The following is a 5923-nucleotide window of genomic DNA, read 5'->3' as shown; positions in this document are numbered from 1 at the left end:
TGGCCGCTTACATTCAAGTTCTTTGTAAATTTGACTCGATTTTGTAATCGCTCAAATAACATCACATTCCTTCTCACCGTGTGAGCTTTCGTTTCGTATCCCCCTCCACTTCTGGTTGCTTCACTTTTGTCAGGTAGTGAACGCTGACCACTGGACTGGGACACGAGCACCTCGTATAATCACAGCACCGTCTTCAACTCGTATCTAGCCTCTCCATCTGATAAGCTCCTCCACAAACGAAACACACACACAGTGTATAGTGCAAGTCAGAAAGACTCACATAAAAACACAACACTTCAAATTTTCAGTTGAACAAACTGAATTTATTGTCAACTATCAAACCTTTACGGGTCCACTTAGTTCGCACAACATTCCCTACAACTTCACGTTCTTATTCCACAGTTCGTGTAGGCCCATTAAACTGCGGTACTTGCCTTGAAAACCGACAAATAAGTAGTAGTGGTACAGGGTGGCTTTGTACGTAGTTGTTGACATAGGCGGTTCCCAAGGGCACGTGCGGAACGAATTTCCGAACACTTTCTAAACGTCCCGTGTGTGCCAAACCCCTCTATTTACTGCTGAGGGTCAGCAGCGCCACTTTTTCCTCAAATATCACTGAAGATAAAACTGTTAAAGATCTCACTTTTCGAATAAACGACTCATTTCATCGTAACTGGTTAGTGGCCTGCACTCAACCTCAGAAAGCAGTGAACATTTATGGTACAAAATTACACATTTTTTGTGTCATTCTAATGTCACGCTGAGCATGAGCTAGGGTAGTCTATAGCCTAGCTGATGGAAACCCCTATGATGTCTGTACATCACCGTAAACTAAAGTCCCCCGCCGCGTTGTTCTGTCTGTATGTTACGGCTAATCTCAGGAACTACTCTAGGGATACAGTTGTATATGTCGCTGCATTTTGATACACAAGACGTCCAGCTCTAGATGCTTAGTGATACCCGTACGAAAGCGGGATACCTGGCTAGTAATGCATAAACCAAAACCTCTCCTCAAGTACGAAAAATGTGAAATTCGTACGGTAATCCCCGCCGACATCTGATGATGGACCCAAGTCCAAACTACTCGTAGTTTTGAACCGAAGTACTCGTAGTTTCGGTCGAGTAAACCATGCATTCGAAACGTGGGTCTGGTTGTAGTTTCTATACCCAATTATACTTATTAAAACAGCCGCGATGTTGGCAGACTATCACGGATAAAACGACTGCTTGACGCACATAACGAGGACCAACAGCAGACTATTTCACTTGGCGGGCTCCAGAAACGGTTCTGAGAAATTGTTGTAAAACTTACGATCTATAGCCAGTCTGCCTCGGTTAGGGAATTAAGGTACTTCCTTTGGCCACTTGCTGCTCACTCTAAAGACCCTCCACTGCAAAATCTTTGTTTCCTGACTTCAAAAGTTCCTTTCCACGAGATGTTGAAAAGCACATACTGTAATGGGAAGTCCCAAACAGTTAAGCTGCCATGAACCACAACCTATTCAGGCGTATCATTTTCAGGCTGGAGAACTGCCCTTGTCTCTCCCCCCCCCCCCCCCCTCTCCAGCTCCAGCTCCCTCGGCCACCGTCAGATCCGGGAAACTGAGGCATGCATTCACAACAGCTACCAGCACGAGCCGACGTGCGTAGACAAGAGATGATGGGTGGTATGTCTTGAAAGTGACTGTCATCATTGTTCTTGATTACTTGTGGACACAATTTCTTTCAGTTGGACATAACTTCGGAAACGAGTTGCGCAGGTACCAGAAGACCTCAGTCTTCGTCCAGTGCCCTTACGGAATTTTTTTAATGAGTCGCACCTTCGTATGAAGCGGTGACATATAGCGGGAGTGGGCAAATGTAGCACACACATAAGAACATAATACATTACAATGTCGAATACAGTGTAGGAAAACAGGCCGCATTCTAAACAGCTCCCAGTCTTCTAGGGATGGATAAATGCAGGTCACGTAGGCCTAAGGCGGCAAGTTGAGGTAATGATGATCGGGGTGCATAACGGTATCTCACCCTTCTTTCCAATGTAAATCACAAAGGCTGAATAATATTGCGATCTAGTTACTGCAGTGGCCAGGAGAGAAGCGGTACTGCAGCACCATCACCGTCGGATAACAAACGTTATACCATGGACTGGACCTGATAATCTATAATCGTCGTGTAACCCTTGGCAGTATTCCGACCGTGCAGAGTCGCTATGGGGCTCACGGAGTGCCACGGTATGGCCGTCCAGCAATGACCCAACCCCATCATGTTTCACTCTTGGGACGTAAACACGACCAGAAGTTGGAAACTGAGTGGAATAAGATTTATCCGACCAAATCAGTTTCTTCTACTGTTCCAGACTGCAAGTTTTATGGCTTCGGCACAACGTTTTCCTGTTACAGGCATTTGCATCACTGACGAGTGGTTCTGGAATTCCAGCTTCCCTGAAGTTCGTTACTTATGGAGCCCTCTCCATGTTGTTTTGGTGCTGACAGGATTCTCGAGTGCAACGTTCAATTCTTCAGTGACTTTTGCAGCTGCCGTTCACAATCCCTTCAATGACCGTCCGTCACGATCAACCAACACACCTTCGCCTATGTTCTGATTTAGTGGGTGAAGTTATTAGCTCTATTCCGTATAAATTTTCGACACTGTGCCTTTTGAAACTCTGAGGCCATCTTGGTTACGGAGGCACCCACCGTACGAGAACCAAGAATTTTGCCACGTTCGAATTAACTTAGGTTGGATATAATGCACTCACAGCTACACAGAACGCTGTTCTCACCACGACTGGCATTTCCAATGTGTTGAGACATTGTACACTTTGCTCCCGCGCTCAAATACAATAGCGCAACCTGGCCCTGTCATGAATGATCCGCGGGTGAACGATTATTAGTGTATGTTAGTGTGAACTCTAATCTCTATAACTTACCTTCATAGTTTTTCCGAAGATATGCATACGAGGAAGAAATACCATGTAGCCAGAATTACAGTACAGCTACTACGGAGGTACAGTGTGGGCTGTAATTGTCATATGGCAGTTCCAGTTTTGGCCACCAAGTACAAATCTGGCGCTTTACCGCATCCCGTCGACGGCTGGGGTGCTCATATTGAATAAATTATGTGAGCGGAGATTAATAACTAAATCAACATTTTGCCTTTCTGACTTGTTTGACGTTTTTGTCCAATCCCCATTCCTAGTCAGTTACATATGGAAACATTTCTATACGCCTTTCTTGCATTTGGAGCGCCTGATATGCATCTGGCGGCCAAAATCTGAACTTTTCTTTCAGCCTATTCATTAGCATATCTACAAGTGTCACAGCAACATTGCATCTCTGTGGGTAGCTGCACTTTAATTGTAACCACCTGGTATATTGTTCGAATCCAGGAATGTACGCCCCCTGAACTGTAATACCAAACCGCACCGTAATGCACAACCCTCTCTTGTAGAGTCTGCCGATGAATCTAGCTTATCATTTCCGCGCTTTCTGAATGAACCCGTATAAAACGTGATGCTCTTCTTTGGACATCTCTGCTAAAAAAAAAAAAAATAATGGTTCACATGGGTCTGAGCACTATGGGACTTAACTTCTGAGGTCATCAGTCCCCTAGAACTTAGAACTACTTAAACCTAATTAACCTAAGGACATCACACACATCCATGCCCGAGGCAGGTTTCGAACCTGCGACTGTAGCGGTCGCGCGGTTCCAGACTGTAGCGCCTACAACCGCTCGGCCACCCCAGCCGACATCTCTGCTTCCTTTATCAGTCTTATCTGGTTCAGAACCCACACTGACGAGCGATTGTCAAGTACTAGTCAAACGTTTTGTAAGATATCTTCCTTAATGGAAGGACGTCACTTCCTGACGACTATTCCAATGAATCTGTCTACCACCTGCCTTGCCATCGGCTTTACCTGTGATAAGTTCTATGTCAGCGTTCCAGTTCAGATTGCTCCGCTCCGTATGCATACTCCTAGATATTTAACCGAAGTAACTGCTCCCAGTGATTGTGCTCCAATCGTGTAATAACACAATAATAGGTATTTTCACTCGCAGATAAAAGCGCAGTATTTGGGATGCCCTGTCTGTATGAAAGTGAGAAAATGATGGATTACTTTGAAACCACAACAAATACGCCAGTTGTATTCTGCAGACGTAGAAACACACTTTTTATGCGTCTTTCGCGTTATAAGAATAGCCAACCGATACTGACTGTATTTGCGTTGTTTAACGGCAACTCTACTGATCGTTCAAGTTAGTACTGTCAGTCCTCGAATCTTCTTTGTAACAGATGGACATTCCTCACCTTGGTGGGCTATGTGACGCCAGCGAATGGCAATTAAACCTAAAAGTACTACGAACCACACAAAACTGTTATGCAAAGCACGGTTTCATTCGAATGCTAACAGGGTGCCAGGCGTAGCATGAGAAAACAACCGAAAAAAGAAGTTGAGTATTAAATGAAACTAAAATGTAGTCGATCTCTACGAATCAGTTTTAGATTTGCATTCATCATTCAAAACGTGAACATGTATGAGTAGGACACGCACTCCAATGATTCTGTGCGAACTTAATGAAGTGTGTAGACGGTTCATCCATCCCACTAATCGAGAGTCTCTATGATTTTTGGCTGTTATCAATATTGGCATGATATCGGTCATGGGAGTGTCAAGACTTTAATGTTTTAATTTTAAGTTCTGAGTTTAAAACGTTTGTGTGGTTTCGCATTTACTGTTGTAAGTTATTGAATTATTTCACTAAATTATGAATTATATTAACATGCTATGCTAATTTGTATATGTGTAATTCTATTTAATTGTGTTTCTGTGTATTTATGTACTGTGTAAGAGCAGAGAAGCAATAGCGATGTAGAGGATTTTTTAATTTATTTTTTTAGGCGAGGGGGAACTATGATGAGTGGACATTAGTATATAGCAGTGTGATGGAGTGTGAGTTAGAGCAGGTGAGGAGTGAGAAGTGAAATGAAACTGTGAGTGTGTGTTGGGGGGGGGGGGGTTGTGGGAGAGTGGGAGGGGGTGAAGGATGGAAAAGGCTCTTTTCTTTTTCATGTGATTACGTCAGTTATTCTATATGGAGTCAGGTTTCCAATATTTATCTGGTCATTAAGCAAGTGTTTATTTTGTGTTAATGCTTTTTGTATGTGGAAATTTTCTTGGAAAGGGAGGAGGTGTCGGTTTTTACTGATTTTTATGGTATTCATATCGTTTTCAATATTGCTTGGTCTATGGTGTTCGTCTTTTAAATGATCTGCAAATGTTGAATGACTTGTACCATATTTGAATCCTCTGATATGTTCCTTATATCCTGTGTCAAATGCCGTGCCAGCCATTCCACTGTATATCTTCTCACAATCTCTGCAACTGAGCTGATACATACCACACTGTTGGTATCTGTCTGGTTTTGACTTTAGTTTTGGGATGTGCTTTGTATGGAATTGTTTGTTTTGTAATCAAGCTTTTGCCTTGTTTTTTGAAATTGTTTTCTATTTTATGAGAGAATTTGTTGTGGTAGGTCTTTGTACTCCATTTTCTTGTTGTAGTGCAAGTTGTACGAGATAGTATGGTTTGGTTAGTTTGTTTCATTAGTTGTCTTTTTATTTCTTTGTGTAGTTTGTCTTTGTATCCATTTTCAATGCTATTTGTTTTATAATGGCTAACTCTTTCTGGTAATGAGAATTATTTAGGGGGATCCTGTTCAGCCTGTTGTTTGTCTTCTGTGGATGGTATGAAGTGGCATTTAAAATAATGTTACTTTTTGTGGGTTTTCTGTATATGTCAAATGTATGTTTGTTATTGTCTTTTCTTATGGTTATGTCTAAAAAGTTGAGTGTATTTTCTTGTTCTTCTTCTACTGTGAACTTTATGTTTTTGTGTACAGTATTTATGTGTCTATGTAG

The sequence above is a fragment of the Schistocerca nitens genome, chromosome 4 (assembly GCF_023898315.1).
Source record: "Schistocerca nitens isolate TAMUIC-IGC-003100 chromosome 4, iqSchNite1.1, whole genome shotgun sequence".
NCBI lineage: Eukaryota > Metazoa > Arthropoda > Insecta > Orthoptera > Acrididae > Schistocerca > Schistocerca nitens.
The sequence above is the reverse complement of the archived record's forward strand: the minus strand, read 5'-3'. Positions refer to the sequence as shown.